General features: G+C 47.4%; 1 long non-coding RNA gene across 4 annotated transcripts in view; it reads right to left on the bottom strand.

The window, feature by feature from the left end:
* LOC110256949 (uncharacterized) overlaps positions 1-17,415 on the bottom strand; it is an 879,371-nt gene extending 861,956 nt beyond the window's left edge. For all 4 annotated transcript variants that reach the window (XR_014830183.1, XR_014830185.1, XR_014830186.1 and 1 more), the window contains exons 1-2: positions 17,306-17,415; positions 17,071-17,189 (exon numbers count right to left, since the gene is read on the bottom strand). This is a non-coding gene — a long non-coding RNA (uncharacterized LOC110256949). The remainder of the gene's footprint in view (positions 1-17,070; positions 17,190-17,305) is intronic.
* Positions 17,416-19,146: the final 1,731 nt, after the last annotated feature.

Below are 19,146 nucleotides of genomic sequence, written 5' to 3'. Positions count from 1 at the left end.
AGAGCTTTCAAAGGTCCAGTTAGCTACTCCTTTGCATATTAAGGAATTCCTTTTATCTATCAAAAGGATTCTATGGGTTAGGCCAGGAGTAAGGATAGAATCTTAAAAGATGAGGAATAATCAGTTGACCAGTGGAAGATACTAATCCCTCCTTGATCCCTAGACAAAGAAGGCAGCCTCGCTCCAGGTACTCATGCTGAAATGCAAAACGCAAACAAGATGCTGTCCTCATTGAGCAGTGGAATGGGCTGGAACAGAGATGGCCAAAGATAAACTTGCTTCAGTTGTGGCTTTGTGGCCCCAGTTTTGGTCTGGGCAGCTCTTGAAGGAGAACACTAAAGCTACAAGCCCATACTCCCCAGCCCCTCCACACCAAGCCCCTCGGTGACCAAATGGTAGCTTGTCCCCGCTTAAGAATTTCCCTTGATAGGAGTTCCCATTGTGGCGCAGTGGTTAAAGAATCCAACTAGGAACCATGAGGTTGCGGGTTCACTCCCTGGCCTTGCTCAGTGGGTTAAGGATCCAGCATTGCCGTGAGCTGTGGTGTAGGTCGAAGACTCGGCTCAGATCCCGAGTTGCTGTGGCTCTGGCGTAGACCGGTGGCATTAGCCTGGGAACCTCCATATGCTGCGGGAGCGGCCCTAGAAAAGGCAAAAAGACAAAAAAAAAAAAAAAAAGAATTTCCCTTGGCACCCTTCTCCCCACCCACCAAGTCAGTCTTGCTTCCAGTTCAGTGTGAGCTAAGCTAATGTGCATGCACACGCACGCACACGCATGCATGCACACACAGAGGCTATCTTTATCCTCCCAAAGCTGCAGTCACCGTGAGATGTGTTCAAATATCAAAATCACTGTTTGGTGTATTTCTTGGCATTTACAGCAACACCTTGTCAGGTTTCCCCAAACCCATAAATACGCTGTCACGAAGGTCCCCCTTTACAGCCCAACGTGGAGGAGCTCGGCCATCTGCTTTCAGGTTTCAACCGTTTTCACTTATCTTCCACTTTGTTTTATGGGACGGGATTAGGCCTGGATTTCCGCAGGTGCCCGGGTTTCATTCTACCGCCTGTCAGTTTTTCCATCTCGGGCCACATGTGCAGGCTGATAAGCAGAGTTCAGCCACTCATCCTGCCTGACGAATGGTCCTTGTCAATGAACTTTAACCTCCTTGGTGTTGCCCATTATGAAGCCCATCTTTCACTCTCTTGGACCTAAGCTAAAAAAATGAAAAAACAAAAACAAACAAAAAAAAAAACAACTCTGCTCTGGAATGATGCAGCCAATTCAGCAAAGCACAATGAGTGTGGAATCCTTCAGCATGACAGGACACTTCATCTGGAGATGGTTCTTAGGTGAACAGAACAGCTTCAGAGGCTTTTGGAGGAACAAAGAGATACTGCCTCATACGGCCATCATGTCCTCGAGTGAGGATGAGACGAATCCCAATCTCCCCCCAGGTGTGCCTATGGATGAAGGGAGAGCCCTACAATAGCTCACAGCAGTGGTTCTCCAAGCATGGTACCCAGGCCAGAAGCATCAGCATCCCCTGGATTGAATAAGGCCTCCGGTGACTGGGAGACACGTCCAGGTTGGAGGAGCACCAGCTCAGCAGTCTGAGTGGGATGCTGACTCTTGGCCTTATGTAGCTGGGAGCCTGTGTGGCTCAGTGGGGAGGAAGCCACAACAGTTTGGGATGCCCTAGATTTACAGTCCTGGTTTTGTACCAGCTGGCAATCTGACTCGGTCACTTCACTTTTGGGGACAGCTATGGAAGAACCTTAGTTTTCCAACTTGACTGCCCATTGGAATTGCCTGGAAATCTTTTAAAACTAAGGATGCCCAGATCCTACCCCCAGAGACTCAATTTGTTGTTGTTGTTGTTGTTTGTTTGTTTGTTTTTTGGTCTTTTTAAAACCTCACAAGAAGCATACAGAAGTTCCCAGGCTAGGGGTCAAATCAGAGTTGAAGCCACTGCCCTACTCCTCAGCCACAGCCATGCCAGATCCAAGCCACATCTTCGACCTACACCACAGCCAACAGCAACACCAGATCCTTAACCCACTGAGCCAGGCCAAGGACAGAACCTGCGTCCTCACGGATACTAGTCAGATTCGTTTCTGCTGAGCCACAACAGGAACTCCCATAGACTCAAACTTAATTGGTACAGGGTACAGCTTGGACATCATGATTTTAAAAGCTCCCTGGGTTGCTGTAATGTGCAGCTCAGGTTGAAAACCCAAGCACAGGATGGCCTTTAAGGTCTTATTAGCTCTAAGAGTCAAGTGTTTGGTCAATTCTATGGTTCTAGATAAGTATTAGAGGTAAAAACAATTTTCAAGCTTAAAGCTAGGACACTCTCAAGGACTCGGTGTGTTTTACTATATCCCTGATTTATGCAGGTTTAAGAATAACAACAATTGAAAGCTCTGATTAATTAGGTTCCAGTTAATTGTGAAGTCTTACTCTTAATATGTTTCTTTTCGTGGGTTTCATATTTCACATGGCGAGTTTCACAGAATGGACGCTACTCCTCATCAGAATCTCCACTCTTAAACTTCATTTAAGCAAGCTGACGACTTGCCTGGTTTTTTTTTCTTTTTTTTTTTTTTCTTTTGAAGTCAAGTTATAAATGTATAGCGAGTTCTGTCCTCTAACAGTGACTTAAGGTCTTTTTCAAATCCACGTGTCCACCAGAGTTAGAGGAAGATATTTAAAAATAAAAAGGAGCTCTTTTCAATCTCTCTTCTGAACAACCGCATTGCATTTCATCCCTTCCTCTGTGGATTTCTTGCTGTTGTATTTGGGAAAAGGCACTGAGGTTTTGGTTTCCAGTGACTGACCTACTTAGCATCCCCACTTTGGATCGGTTTGGCTAGGGGAATCAGTTTATAGGGCCCCTTCTGAGTTGTCACTCTTAGGGACAAGCAGAAAGTTGAAACTGCAAGCCATTAGCCATGAAGACGGTACATGAGATTTTAAGAGTTTTCTTTAAAAAAGAAAGAAAGCGGTCAGATTAGTTCTTTTTTAAAAATGCCCTCTGTGTATACACATGATGTATTTTCAATAAATTTAATAGGAATGAATGTATCTCAGCCTTACGTGAAAGTGAATCACTGCAGAACCACCGGGAATCTGCAGCTCCCTCCCAGTGTCTGCCTCAGGCCACACAGGGTTCGGGAGTGGCTTTCCCAGAACACCTGCTTCATCCTTCTATGTCCCACGCCCCGTTTTCCCTGATTCCCCACACTCATGACAGAGGAGTGTGCCCACCGCTTTTGAGTTTGTAACACTCAAGTTCAAGCAAATAGGCCCCAATTAAGATGACTCTCTTAGTCACGGCTCCGAATACCCCAGGCAAAAGGATGTGCGGGCCCAACATAGGTCAGGTGCCCCCACTTGTTTCTCTGTGTGGCCACCGATGGGTAGGACATCAGGTACAAACGTGCCTGCCATCATCTGCCATGTGGGAGAATACGAAGTAAAGCTCAGGGAAAGGGGAGCATCAGAAACCGGGCAGATTCTCAAAAAAGCGGTTTCCAACCATCACTTCTTTATGTGAATAACTGAGAAGCAGGTTCTCTGAGATCCACAATAGTTCCTCCAAGTCGGGCTTTGGTCATGGGTGTCAGAAATATCCCCACCGGAGACCACCTGAGCCCTCCCATGCCTCAGTGAGCAGCGATGGGGCCACAGATAATCCTGTGTTCTCCACCATCTCAAGCACAACTCACACGACAAAGACAGACAGTTATCAATATCTACTTCTTCCTCTCCTACAAAACTAGAACCTGTGGTTAGAAGCCCAGAATAAAGGTAACATTTCTTTCTGCATCTAGGCATGGCTACATTCTGGCCAACAAGATAGGAGCAGAATGGATAGGTGCAACTTCGCAGCCATGCTCACAAAGGGAAGGGGTTCTCCCCCTCCTCCTCTTCCTTCCTTCATTTTGCTGCTTAGGACATGGACATGGACGTGGTGGCCAGGCACCCCCCCATGGTGAAGACGTGGGACCAGTCTAAGGTTGGCAGAGCAACAACACAGAAGATGCCTGGGCCCCTGATGATCTCAGAAGGCAGAGCCACCCTATCAGCTTAATCTTTTATGTAAGAAAGACATACAGGGCTTCCCTGTTCAAACCACTGTTATCTTTTTCACTTCTGTCACACACAGCAGAAACTGTGTCCTAACTGGAGTTCCCTTTGTGGCTCAGCAGTTAACGAACCCGACTAGGATCCATGAGGATACGGGTTCGAGCCCTGGCCTCGCTCAGTGGGTTAAGGATCTGGCGTTGTCGTGAGCTGTGGCGTAGGTCATAGACAAGGCTCAGATCCTGCATTGCTGTGGCTGTGACACAGGCTGGCAGCTGTAGCTCTGATTTGACCCCTAGCCTGGGAGTTTCCATATGCCATAGGGGCAGCCCTAAAAAAAGCAAGAAAGCAAGAAGGAAGGAAGGAAGGGGAAAGAAAGAAAGAAGAGAGAGAGAGAGAGAGAGAGAGAGAGAGGGAGGGAGGGAGGGAGGGAGGGAGGGAAGGAGGGAAGGAAGGAAGTCCTAATATTGCCTGTACAATCATAAAGTTCCAGGACTTTAGTCTTACAATGAATTTAGAAATTATCCCGTCCAGCCCTTCATAGTACAAATGAGGACTTGGGGACCAAGCAGAGAGCATGAGTGCCTCCTCATGTATTTGTATCTGGACTTGGTCTTCTGACCCCTGCCTCCCACTCCATTCCCAGCCTCAGAGCTTTTTCTCTCTTACTGCAGTGATCTCCACTGAGTAGGGAATGGATATTTAGCCACGTATTTGGCTTTAAAACTTTTCCTCACATACAACATGATGTGTATGTGAAACATTTTTTTTTTTTGGTCTTTTTTTGTCTTTTCTAGGGCAGCATATGGAGGTTCCCAGACCAGGGATCCAATCGGAGCTGTAGCCGCCAGCCTACAGCACAGCCACAGCAACACCAGATCTGAGCTGCATCTGTGACCTACCCCACAGCTCACGGCAACGCTGGATCCTTAACCCACTGTGCAAGGCCAGAGATCGAACCCGCAACCTCACGGCTCCTAGTCAGATTCATTAAACACTGAGCCACATCGGGAACTCCCTATGTGAAACAACTGCAAACCCTTCCTTAGAAAAGAAGCAGAGTTCTGGGTCTGGGTCTGCCTACTTTTATTTCTCTGCAGCCCACGCCTAGGATGCGCACTGCATCCCCACTCCTTCAAAGCCAGATCTGGCACAAGGCAGGCACTGTGGGGCATGCAGGACAATGCTGACTCTCCCCAGGGCCTCTGTTCCTCCTTGGAGACATGGAATTGGACAAATCCATGTGGCTCTGAAATTCTAAAGGTCTGTTACGGTTGCCGGCTCTCCCATCTGACCCTGACAAAAGTGTGACTTCTTTTGAAGCCATTTCCCATTTTCAAAGAACAAAACTAAGCTTTTGAACATAAAGGCTGTGAGTGCCATGGACCCCGTGCCCCCAACTGCCCAGGCCTCAGACAGGCCCTCCTGGGTGCCAAGGAGTGAGATCTGGTGGGCGGAGGGACGGGAACCAATCACTCGCATCAGCTCTTGTTCTGCTCATCTGTCATTTGCCCTTTTGCTTAAGTTTGGTGCTGTGTGGATTAGGATGGAGACAGCTGTGATTCACTGTGCCCTGAGCATGTCTTAGAAAGTGGACCCTTGAGAGTGCAGGTGGAAAGGAAAGGACAACAAGGACACTGCTTTTGGTCTTTCTCTTTGTTTGTCCTTCTTGGCAGAGTTTACGTGAATAGAACCTGATTTGGGGACTCTCATTTGCACCCATTTTATGGAGAAGGAAAGGCACGTGTATAACTTCTAAACACAATCAGTACCCCACCCCAGACTCACTGCTTGCTTTTGGAAAGAAGAAACTAAATGCATGGGTAAATGAAGTCAGAAAAAAAAAAAACCGGAAAGGACCAAAAAAGTTGTTTGCCTCTTCTTACTAATAGGAGTGAAGAACAAAGGGCACAGAAGGAAAATCAACCCAGAACTCAACAGTATATACAGAATCATCTACTCCCTCCTTCACAAATAATGTAGGCGTTGCCACTGTGGCTCAACGGGTTAAGAACCCAACTAGTCTCCCTGAGGATGCAGGTTCAATCCCTGACCTTGCTCACTGGGTTAGGGATATGGCGTTGACATGAGCTGTGCTGTAGGTCACAGATGCAGCTCGGAGCTGGCGTTGCTGTGGTGTGTAGGCCGGCAGCTTCAGCTCTGATTCAACCCCTGGCCTGGGAACCTCCATATGCACAGGTGTGGCCATAAAAAGAAAAAAAAGAGAAAAGAGAAAATTAAAATTATTTAAAATTAAGCCTTTCGATATTTGACTCTTGGTTACTTCTTTGCTGCTCACACTTTAATTCCCAGCTGTACTGTCACATCACTCACTACAAAGCAAGATGCAGCCTCCAGGTGTTCCCGATGTAGCGGATCTGACTAATATCCATGAGGATGTGGGTTCAATCTCTGGCCTTGCTCAGTGGGTTAAGGATCTAGCATTGCCATGAGCTGTGGTGTGGTGTAGGTCACAGATGCGGCTTGGATCTGGCATTGCTGTGGCCGTGGCGTAGGCTGGCAGCTGCAGCTCCAATTCACCCCCTAGCCTGGGAACTTCCATATGCCAAGGGTGTGGCCCTAAAGACAAAAAAAAAAAAAAAAGCAGCAGCCTCAGGACCCTCTTCTGGGGGTGGCCGGGGTGGGGGGGGGGTGCAGTGTTAATGCTAAAGCACCAGCAGGCTGGGAGAGATGACCACACCTCCCCCAGGGAGAGCTGATGATGCTTTTTAAGGGGCTCCTAATCCCTCAAGCAGAACTGGGGCAACTAGAGGCACCGCTCAGTAAGCGGTAGAAGAATGGTCCGTCTGGCTCTGGGGCAGAAGCAGCACCTGGGTTAAGCCACATTCCCCTCCTACTTAGAGGGCCACCCAGGATCTCAGCCATCTCCCAGGCACTTCTGGCCTCAGAACGGTTCACCTTCCCAGGTGTCCCCTAGGCCCTGGGGAAACAGGAAGTTTTGACTGTGGACACAGAAGAGGAGCCTGAGTGCCAGCTCCATCCATAAAGCCCAAGGGTTTCCTCAGAGTCACAAGATGCCCGGCTCTGCCAAAGGGAAGACAGAGGAGCCTTTCCAGGACAAGCATCTCTGAGTTAAAGCTGTGGGTCTCTGAGGCAGGCTGACTTGGCCTACCACTCTCTCCTTTTTTTTTTTTTTTTTTTTTTTTTTTTTTTTTTTTTTGTCTTTTTGCCATTTCTTGGGCCGCTCCTGCTGCATATGAAGGTTCCCAGGCTAGGGGTCAAATTGGAGCTGTAGCCACCAGCCTACACCAGAGCCACAGCAACGCGGGATCTGAGCCACATCTGCAACCTACACCACAGCTCACAGCAACACCAGATCCTTAACCCACTGAGCAAGGCCAGGGAGCGAACCCGCAACCTCATGGTTCCTAGTCGGATTCGTTAACCACTGTGCCACGATGGGAACTCCATCCCTCTTCTCTTTCTAAATGAGAGGCTGATGGTTGTGCTCCAGTGGCTGAACCTAGAAGGGAACCAAGGACTACCACCTGGGGCACTGAACACACATGGTCTCAGTTCATCCTGACAACCCCTTGAGACCAATGCATGACTGTCATCCCCATTTTACCGACTGAGAGTCAAGAGACTGAACAACTTGTCCTGACCCTGAAGCCAGGATTCCAGCCCAGATCTGAGCTCTTCACTAAAGCATAAGACCGGCCAGAGCACAGGAGATCAGTGACGTAGCTCCTTGGGGCCCAGGCTCAAGTGTATGTCATTGACCTCTGCTTCCTGAAAGAAGGCCTCTGAGCACATCTCCTAAGAGGCTCTGGACAACGGGGACAGCCTGTTTCCACTTCAGAGTTACTTTCCTTGCAACATTTTGGCTATGCTGCGGTTCACACTGGCGAAATCCAGTATCAGGCTAATGAATTTTTTTTTCTAGGTTCCTGTGTTTGAATATGCTCCATTTCAAAGAACACCGGTTCCTGTTCTAGGAACTTTTGATTATTTCTATCACTGGGTTTCTCTACACTTTCTGAAAAGCTTTTTAAAAAAAACAAAAGTTGAATGTATGACAGTCTTTTTCTTTTTTTCTCTTTTTTTTTTTTTTTTTTTTTTTTTTTTTTGCTTTTACATGCACCTTGTGGCATACATAAATTCCCAGGCTACAGCTGCTGGCCTACACCAAAGCCATGGCACCGCTAGATCCTTAACCCACTGAGCAGGGCCAGGGATCAAACCTGCATCCTCATAGATATTAGTCAGGTTCATTTCTGCGGAACCACAACAGAAATTCCTATGACAATCTTTTTCTGTTGCTACACAGAATCTCTAAAATGATCTGGATCTCTGCACCTCACAGCTAACTCAACCTTGCCCTTAAAAACATAAATGCAAGACCTCCTTTACAAAGGGCAGCTCAAGTTTCAAAAAATACACCAGGAAGGTTTTTATGTTCACACACTGGATCAAGACTTTGGTTTAATGAGTTAGCCCAACCCTGCATTTGCACGGGGAGGCAGGGGTCTCGGGGGTGGGGAGGGGAGGTGTTAGTGCAGCGCCCACCCTCTCAGCTTCTGCTCCAACCCCTGGGCCCTGATCCACCTGCCGATACCAATTGCAAATTAACTGTGAATTATAATCTTTCCCATGTAAGAAACGGTCTTTAAGAAAAAAGATTATGTTTTATCCACTTGAGATAGATGCTTCAAATTTCAAAGCTAATGGGTTAAAGAACACGAAGGAGGCAAAAACAATCACTCGGCAATGTTAATGAAACCAGAATCGAATTGCTAATTAAGAATGGACCCAGGAAAACAAAACTTTCTTCAGCCAGACTGAAATCTCTATGTGAGCTACAAGTTGAACTCATGGCTCTTAGCTCTTCAGCTGCCAGGCCGAACAATTTTGGGAAGGTGGCTGCTGACGACAAGCCACTCCCAGGATGGCATGTGCTGTAGCCAAATTCTGACATCTCTATCAGGGGCAACCATTTTAACTGCGTGAGTAACGTATTAAAATAGTCTCCATGTCCATAAATCCAACCTTGCCAGTATTTGCGAACACTGAGTTCTGAAAATCAAGCCGTAAATAAAAATTTTACAAGCCGCCCTCTCCTCTTGAAGCTGAGCGGTGGACCATAAAAAAATTATGAAGCTACATCTCCAAAATGTGCAGAGTCTCTGGGGCCCAGGGGGGCTTTGGAGATGAAAGAGGAAGGTGTGTGGTCCCTGGAGGCCTGGGCAGCCTTGCCACGCAGCCCAGAGGGGCCACCCCATCTTGTAAACTCCCATGGCTTCGCTCTTAAAATGAAACTTAGAAGCTGACAGATACCAACAGGTACTCAGACTCAGAGAGAAGTGAGGTGGAATAACCATCATGGCCAGCTCCTAGTGCTCAGCCATGACCTTGAAGACATCAATCCTTTTCCAGCTGTCCCCCAGGAGGCAGTGACTTGGTGGCTCAGGGGAGGGGATGGGGGCGCCTGGTGTGACTGGCTCAGTAAGGATGCTGTAAACTGGATGGCATTCATTCCTGTAGCACTGATGTATCAATCTCTATACTTTTTCTGGTCTATACAATACTGCATTTAGCATAAGGACTTCTGCGTAGCACAAAGATGCAAACTGGCTCTTGGTCTTCAGCTCTTAGAAAAATGTGTGCTAAGAACAGAGCAGGTGGGGAGCAGCCCAGTTACTCTTTGCTCCCCCACTTGGGGCCGTGTCTTCCTCCTTCTCCCTCCCTCCCTTCAATGACTCAAATTCTTTTTCTCTCTGCCCCCATCGAATCTGCTGGAAAGACGGTACCTGACGACAGTCATTTACACCTCAGTATAAAGTGTCTGACTGTCGCTGTTCATAAGAACAGCTTCCATACTGTTCATCCTTACTCTGGGTCAGCTCGCCTATACTGGGAACTCTCCACACACTGGCTCATTTCATCCCCACCACCATCTGTGTAGGGGGTGCTGCTTAGAATAGCAGCAGCTGCAGAGGGTCATAGGCCTCCTTCATAAAAGCTCCATTCAGGAGTTCCCGTTGTGACTCAGCGGGTTAAGAACCTGACTAGTATCCATGAGGATGCGGGTTCGATCCCTGGCCTCACTCAGTGGGGTAAAGACCTGGCCTTGCCGTGAGCTGTGGTGTAGGTCCCAGCTGTGGCTTGGATCCCACGTTGCTGTGGCCGTGGTATAGGCCAGCAGCTACAGCTCCAACTGGACTCCTAGTCTGGGAACTTCCATTTGGGTTCAGCCCTAAAAAAAAAAGTTCTGTTCAGCGGCGATCACCAGCTTCCCACCTCACTCAGAGGCAAAGCCCACACTCTCAACGGTGGGTTCTCGAGGCTGCGCCCACTGACCCCATGGCTGACGCCCCCCGACCTCATCTCCCTGCCTTACTCCACAGCACATGTCTGCTTCGGAGCCACTGCACTGGCTGTCCCCTCTGTACGCTCTTTCCCAGATCCCAGCCGGGTCACTCTCTCATCTCCTCCAAGGTTTTACACAAATGTCACCTTCTTAGTGAGACTTCCTGATCACCCCACTTAACACTGCAACCCTCTAACGCCCCCCATTGCCCCCCCAACATTCCCCATCTCCCTCATTTTTCTCCATAGCAATTATCACCACCTCAAATGTATGATTTAGTGATTTTTTTTTGTTTTTTTCCTGTCTTTTTAGGGCCTGCACCTGCAGCGCAGCATATGGAGGTTCCCAGGCTAGGGGTCGAATCAGAGCTGTAGCTGCCAGCCTACGCCACAGCCATAGCAACACAGGATTCCTAACCCACTGAGCAAGGTCAGGGATCGAACCCACGTCCTCATAGATATTAGATTTATTTCTGCTGAGCCATGACGGGAACTCCTGATTTAGTGATTTTCTCTGCTCTACTCCCAGCTCTAAGCTCCCAAAGCCAGGGCTATTTGCCCATTTTCTTCACTGCTGTTAACTCCAGTACTTAGAAAGTAGGCACCAATAAACATTATTGAATGAATAACCACATGAAGAACTTGTTTAAACTACGTTCCCTTCATTCCTCTATGGCCTCTTAGGGCATTTTTTTGGGGGGGGGGGGGTCGTTTCAGGGCTGCACTTACAGCATAGGGAATTTCCCAGGCTAGGGATCAAATCAGAGCTATAGCTGCCAGCCACAGCCACAGCCATAGCAACACCAGATCCAAGGTGTGTCTGTGACCTACACTACAGCTCAGGGCAGCACCAGATCCTTAACCCACTGAGCAGACCAGGGATTGAATCCAAGTCCTCACGGATCTAGTTGGGTTTACTACCTCTGAATCACAAAGGGAACTCCTTAGGGCACTTCTGATGAAAGATAACATGGATGGATGTTCGTGAAGCAGAAAGACCAGATTAGAAGACCAGTTTCTCCTTTCAAATCTTTTCATTGCCCCGTTTTCCTTTACGTGAATTAAAAAGGGTCTACATGGAGGCAAGAGAATGTAGGGTGCCGGGAAATTGCTGTGAGCCCTTTGCAGAAGCCACCCACAACATCACGTGATTTTTTTTTTTTTTTCTTTTTCAGCTGCCCTGCGGCATATGAAGTTCCCGGGTCCGAGCTGCAGGTGCAACCTACACCAGATCCTTAACCCAATGTGCTGGGTCAGGGATCAAAGCCATGTCCCAGCAGTCCAGAGACCCCCACCAATCCCCCATTGCGCCACAGCAAGAACTCAACATCATGTGATTTAAGGGACAAAAGGGACCACTGCCACCAAAAGCAAATCTCTTTGCTCTCTTGGACCCTTTATAATGGGGTGAAGTCAGTTCCTGGAGACATTAGGGACTCAATGCTGTCTACTTTTCTTTCTATGGTGTGAGGTGGACATCATGTCAGCTTATCAATCCTGGAGGAAAGAAAGGCCTTTCCTGCCTGGGATCCACATAAAGCCCAGACAGGCACTGTGATTGGCCCAGCGTGTTAAAACATCAGAACTGACCAGCCTGGATGCTGTGTCCACAGGTACGGCCAAGAATAGAGGCAGCGTCCCTAGATCCACGTGATACCAGGTCCCCTTTGGGAGGTGGGACATTGCAAAGAGGAGAGAGGAAAAGGAGAGAGGATGAGGAGGGATAAAACTGAGGGAAACCAGAATATATCCCTCCAAATATGCCTCTTTGACATAAACATTATTTTGACCTAAAGGCACTGAAGAGCAGGTACGAAAAGGACTCTCTGACCTTCATCCTTTGGTTCCTGAAAGCAGGAAACAAAGCCCCCCGTAGAAGACGTCCTCCCTAAACCCAAAGGAAAGTAACGCTACCATCATTCATCAGCAAGGACAGGATGCTGTGGCTGAGAGGATTCTGTACCAACAGGTTTGGTTAATAGAATTCTGTTTTTTCCTTTAGCCGCCTCATGTAGCTGAGTTACTGTTAACCACGCCTGCCTCTCTTTGTTCCACCTGGCACAAAAGCATTTTTAGGCTGCCTTTGGGTCCTCCTCTCCTTCTGGGGGCTCCCGTGGCACGTAAAGCTTACATCAAATAAATGGGTATGCCTTTCTCCTGTTAATCTCTCTTAGGTCAATTAAATTGAGGCACCGGCAAAAAATCCTAAGAAGGTAAAAGGGAAACTTTTGCCTCTGCAACAAAATCAACAGGCAGCCAATAGGGAATGGAGGTGCCCCATCCAGCCTCATTGTCATAACAAGGAGGGTCCCCCACATTAAAGAGGAATGGTCCCCACAGTTTTGAAGGCAACCCAAGACTTTCACTGCTCCCTTCCCTCCTCTTCCCAAAGATGCTGCTTGAAGTCCCAACTTCTAAGTGATCTGAGAACTCTGATGATACCATATAACACGTGTGTATCTCTTTACTATTACCCCATATAACAATATGCTGAGATTTAATGACCTCGGTGGATTCCTCAAACCAGGTGTGTAACATGGAAACAAGCTAATCAAAAAGATTCACTTCCCCAGATGGCAATCAGCAGAAGCAGAGCCCACACTTCACTCTGAGGCTGTGCTCTTTGCACAGAATTACACTTTGCTCTCATCACGGCAACCTCAAAATTATGTGTACTTCATTAAGGACGAGAGCTGAAGCATTATACCTATTTTAATATATATTCAGTGTTATAGGCATATGTCAAAGATAAAGCTTCTTGCTCTCTCAGAATATGACAAGTCAAGGCCTAGATCCTCAAACCAAGAAAACATGAAAATATGCTATTTTCAAGTTGACAGGAAAAGCTTTCTTTATCCGCACTTGAATGAGCGTCAATCCATTCCATTTAGAGACCTCCAATCCTCTCCTTGCTGTGTTCATTCTAGAAATTAGCACGCCATTCCTGAAGACCTCTTACACATCTCTTTACAAGTTGCTATGAATTCAAATCAGACGGCAATCTTAGGATCCAGCTGTTGCTTCTCCAGCTCTCAAAAATCTCCACAAGCCCCCCCAGCGCGCTAAATTACTACCTCAGTCCTCTTCGCTTAACCTCAAACTGGGTCACCCTCTAATCAAGAAAAATTAATGACTAGCAACATATTTTTCTCTTCCTCTTAATTAGAGTAATCCCACCCTGGCAGTAACTCTCAGACTGAAACTATGCTAATGACGAAGTCCTGAGTCAAAGAAAAGCGACAAGCAGTCAGAAGTAACTAGCCCGTGCTATTCCTGGGTAACTGCCAGTCAAGCCATCAGGCCAGGGGTGATTTAACATGAAACTAATGAGACTTCAACTTCAAGGTTCCTCACGTGGCTTGCCTCTTTCCAAGGCCCCAAGGAGTCAGTCCACAGGGTCGTACACGGTTTTGTAAATTCTTCTGAAGACACCTGAACCACAACTGTTTAAGATCCATCTCTCTTTCCATTCTTACTCGTCTTCCGCCATCCTTGCCCTCAGATTGGGTAGCACTGGAATGGCTCCTGGCATTTGAGCCATCTGAAATGCACTGACTTTGGGTGCTACATTATGTAGTTTGTGGTCCTTTCCATGTATAGGTACGTTAGTGCTGGCCGTCCTGGTACAGAAAGGGCTTTCATGAATACTCCTACCACCCATGGGCCCTCTCAGCCAGACCACAGAGAGAAGGGGCCAGAGGCACATGGCACTAGGTTCCCCGTATTGGACAAAGTACATCCACCCCCTCAGCCTCAATGTCTCATCTTGAAAATGAGGATAGTAATGTCACCCATTTCGAAGACTGATAAGACTTGTTAAAATGGATTATTATTATTATTATTAACATGAAAATTCCTGACTCTGAAGCCAAGCATGATGTTAACTTGAGGCACATACGTTATCTCAACCCCAGGCTTGGAAAAACGTGGTAGGTCACACAGCTGACAGATTGAGACAACACACTATGACCAGTCTTTGAATCATTATGCTACAAGTAGGCTCAACAACCCAGACTCTCAAGATTATCATTAATGGCTAACATTTACATGAAGCTGGGCCAAGCCAGGACCAGGTACTCACTGGAGATGAGATGACGACAATTACGGTTGGGGGAGGGGGGGGCATTAGGACAGTCAGAAGGTCTAGACTGTCGTCCAAGGATCAGGAAAGGTATTATAAGCTGCAAGAGAAACACTAGCAAAAACCACCAGCATGTGTCAAGCACCATGCTAGGCGTATTACATATCTTTGATGAAATCCTTTTATAGGTATTAAATCAGCAAAAGAAGTTTGAAAATCAAATAATACTATTCAATGCTGGCAATATTTTGCCAAGCTGCTGCCCTCATTTATTCATGTCAGGTATGTAAATTGCCACACTCCTGGAAAGCAATTTGACAACATATATCGAGATCCATGAAGATATTCATAGCCTTTGACACATTAATCCCACGGCTGAGAATGTATCCTAAAGAAATCTTTGAAAGGGAGCAAAAGATCTATTTACACGAAGATACTCACTACAAGGTTATTTGTGCTACTGAAACTCTGGAAGCCTCTGAAATGACCAAAGAGGAAGCTGATCGGTAAATGACCGCACATCCCCTTGGTGGAAGAGCGTGGGCTCATTCAAATAAATCGCGGGGTCCATGTGAGACATGGACAAACGCATCATCTGTGGAAAAGGACTCAATGGCCAATTACATTATTTGTGCAACTATGGATCCGTACGGATAACAGCAGGAAACAACACCAAACAGCTGTCTTAGGGTGAGATGCTGTGGGAGATCGCATTCTCCTCACACCTTGGAGTGTTCTGACTATAGCCACGAAAGAGAGTTGGGAAAAACAATACAAGCAAAGGCCAGCACAGGTGAGAACAGCAGCCAGAGGGAAAAAGGGCAGAGCTGATCAAGGACAATGGACAATTTCAGCGAACAGTTCAGCATTGGTCTACCAGCCACACCAGGACTCTGGCCTCTCCACCCTCCCAACCAGCATCCCTCTGGACAGAGCAGCACTGAACTGCTCTGAATCTCAGTTTCCTGAATGGTACCACCTTACGGGGTACTGGGAGAACCATTCAGATAATGCCGTTTCATTTCATTTAACATTTTCCTGGTATCAATCCAAAGACATTTTGCAGAGTCAACAGTGCTATCCTTTCATTCCAGATGCTGGGGTAGAACAGGTTTGGCGGCTGGCACCTAAAAGTCTCCCCTCTAAGTGTTCAAATGTAATGGTCCGGTTGCCTCACATGCATCTGGAAATCACAGGCCCAAGTTAAGTCACTTTTTCTGGGTGGTCCCTCTTCTTGTTCTCTCCAGCATACTTTTCCTGACATGCTGGCCACCCGCCCTGTTCAGGGCCAAGAGAATGACATATTCCTCAATCCTCCCTTTAGAGCTGCCATCAAAAGGAGAAAATGTCCTTCTTCTGCCCAGCTACCCCTGATTTGCCCCACAGTGGATGCAGGAACCGTCTGAAGCCACCCAGGAACACCACCACTGAGCTGACCACCCCTAAACCTGGAGTCTCATTTCAGTTTGGCCCCCTCCAGGGCCCCCTAAGCTAGTGATGGAGTAAAGCCTCTGAGCAGAATGTCCCTCCGTGGTTGCTGCCTAGCACAAGCCAGTCATCTTTAAGGACCAACTCAAACATCACCCTATAAGAGTGTTTCTCAACCTTGACACTCCTGACATTTGGGGCCAGGTCACTCTTTCTTGGAGCTGGCTGTCCTGTGCATTGAAGGATGCTTAGCAACATCCCTGGCCTCTACCTACTAGATGCCAGTAGCTCCTTCTCACCCAATCCTAATAATCAAAAATGTCTCCAGACCAGTAGCTCCTTCTCACCCAATCCTAACAATCAAAAATGTCTCCAGAAAGTGCCCCTAAGGGACAAATCACCCTGCTGCCTCCTCTATCCCACAGCAGAAGGATTTCCTCTTCCATTTTTACATTCCCATTACATATATATACATATATATGCCTATATATAATATAAACCTATGTCTAATATATATTATATTCCTATAGTATACATATATATGGTATATATATATAAATATCCCCCTTTTGCCCTGTCATTTCATTCCATGGTTAATTCTCTACCTGTCTTTTCCCCCAGGCAGATCCCAGTTTTCCCAAGGTAGAGGCTGTGTCCTGTGCAGCATTATGTCTCCAGCATATAACACAGAATATGGCACACAGTAGGTGCTCCTCAAGTCCCGTGGAGTTCAGTGATGGCTTAATGGATCCCAGGACCTTAGAGAGACAAGCAGCCAAGATCCCAACCTAGGCTTGCAACACTTTACTCTCTCCTAAATTGGGGTGGGAAGAACTCGATGGTTGTGCATTTATCAGTGCGGGGGGAAAAAACTAGCCTTTATTCTTTTTGCTGACAAAGATGTTCAAGAAAGTTTGGAGTTGTGTTGAGGATTACTTTCAATACGTTTCTAGTTGGAGCTCTTGCTAAACCATACCCGTGGGTATTAAACTGCATAATTTCAAGAGAAAAAGAAGAAGAAGAAGAAGGAATATTCCCAAAGCTTCAGGGCATTGATTTACAGTTGGTAAAACTTTCCCTAAATCTCCTTGGACACTTCCTGAGTTCCCAATGGATACACCAACAAGTAAAACCGTGCTTACCCTGAACGCGAGGGCTTAGGATGAGCCATTGGTTAGAAGCCACTGTTATCAGGGACACGAGGCACCAGAGCTCAGAGTCCGATTCCAAAAAGATAGATGCTGAGTTGTCTCAAACGCTCCTAAGAAAAAAGCACGAGAAACATGGATTTACTTTCTGTTGGGTAAGCAATACCCTTCCCTCCAGCAAAATCTATGTAAATAACCTTGATAGAGAACACCTCTGAAAGAAATTGACCTTCTAAGAGATAAATGGAGCCTTTGAGGAATTTTCTTAAGATTTTAAATGAGCTTGGAGACTCGGGGAAGGCTCTCTGCCCCAGCCTCGCCGGACTCAGGAGCGCGCATGCGTGCGTGCACACGCACGCGGACCACACCCCTTTCTGGGTGGTTCATTGGGTTGCCCCGCCTTTGCAAAGAGACCTCCTGAAAGACTGGTGGCTGAATTCCGAGGGCCCAGAGCCAGCGGTGGGGATAAACACCCCCGCTTCCCCCCACCCCCTGTGCATTCGGCACATTTGGAGTCCACCCTACATCAGGCTGAGACGGCTGAAGCCCCCGCTCCTGTGGCCTGGCAAAACAGCAGACCTCTGAGCCCCAAAGCTTCTTGGCTCCTTTCCCATGTGAAGCCAAGAGGGGAAAGGCTGAAAACAGCCTTTAAGTGGAGTGTGAGAATAAAAGGGAGTGGAATCTGGGTTACCGCTAAAAACTCCGGGGAGACCCTAAGTTCAACTTGCCTGTAATGATAGGAGCACGTGTGATGCTCGAGGACCCTCAGCCCCTAATTAAATACCTTCCCTCAGCCCCCTGAGTCTGGAGCTCCCCCGTGAGAGCTAAGGCTCCAACAGTCAATACACCAGAGAGATGTAATTAATCACCCTCAAAACAACCGCTGTAAAGTACAAACCATGCCTCTCTGGGGTCACCTACCCCTCTTTCCCCCCCCCACCTCTCTTTCTCAGCACCATTTTATCCTTCAGGCTGGAGTTAAATGTCACTTCTTAGGACTTCCCTTCCTATTCTATTCTAAGTAAGTCCCTCAGGCTAATGCGGTAGTGGCTCTAAGAGCCTGTCCTTCCTGACCCCCATGCCCCGCCCCCAGCTCTGTGCTGGGATCCAGTGAGTATGTTTCACCGCGACTCCACTCCAAGCCCCTTGAGGAAAGAGATGGTGCCATCTTGTTCATCTGACCTGAGTCTTGCTCAAGCCCCTGGGGCATAACTGGCTCTTCCTGAATATTGTTAAATTCATTCATTCATTCATTCACCTAGAGATTCTCCTCCTGTTGACCACTTCTTCTGTTGGCCACGGGGTAGAAGGAGCAAGGACAGTGTGGTACGTTAATGCCAGTCACGCCAGGGTCCATCCTCCTGGCTTCATGCCCCAGCAGGTGATGAACGTGCCTAGAGACCAAACATGTGATTCTCATTTGTGATGTATCACAATGTGGCTAATGCAGGAATATGGCAATCTAAGCATGGTATGACTTTGTACCCAGAGTCATAATAAATCCCAGGTAACATGGTTTGCTAAAGGCAGTTGTTCCAATGAAATAACGAAGCCAGGATTTCAGGGGAAATTCTTTTTTGTTGTGTTCTGGTGTTTTGGTTTTTGGGGGGTTGTTTTGGGGGGGGCTTTTTTTTTTTTTTTTTGCTTTTCGGGGCTGCACCTATGGCAAATGGAAGTTCCCAGGCTAGGGGTTGAATCTGAGCTGTAGCTGCAGCCTACGTCATAGCCGCAGTAGCACGGGATCCAAGCCGGGTCTGTGACCTACACCACAGCTCACAGCAACGCTGGATCCCCAACCCACTGAGCAAGGCCAGGGATCGAACCCGAATCCTCATGGGTACTAGTCGTATTCGTTTCCACTGTGCCAAAACAGGAACTCTTGAAATTTTTTAAATTCTATAGAATATGAATGGAAGCCCAGGAATTTGGGAAGGTCTGGTTTGTAGAATCTCCACCAGGACAGGCTGGTACCCAACATTGCTATCCATTGCCTCTTTCATGTTGGAGCCCAACTGATATCAGCTTGTATCTTCTGCTGAGACCTCTGTCCTCTAAGTGCAAGGCTGTAAA

The sequence above is a fragment of the Sus scrofa genome, chromosome 15 (genome assembly GCF_054392235.1).
Source record: "Sus scrofa isolate SSC_HxYL_T2T_F1_AM1 chromosome 15, Sscrofa_HxYL_maternal_Yorkshire_Landrace_v2.0, whole genome shotgun sequence".
In the NCBI taxonomy this organism is placed as follows: domain Eukaryota; kingdom Metazoa; phylum Chordata; class Mammalia; order Artiodactyla; family Suidae; genus Sus; species Sus scrofa.
The sequence above is the reverse complement of the archived record's forward strand: the minus strand, read 5'-3'. Positions and strand labels throughout refer to the sequence as shown.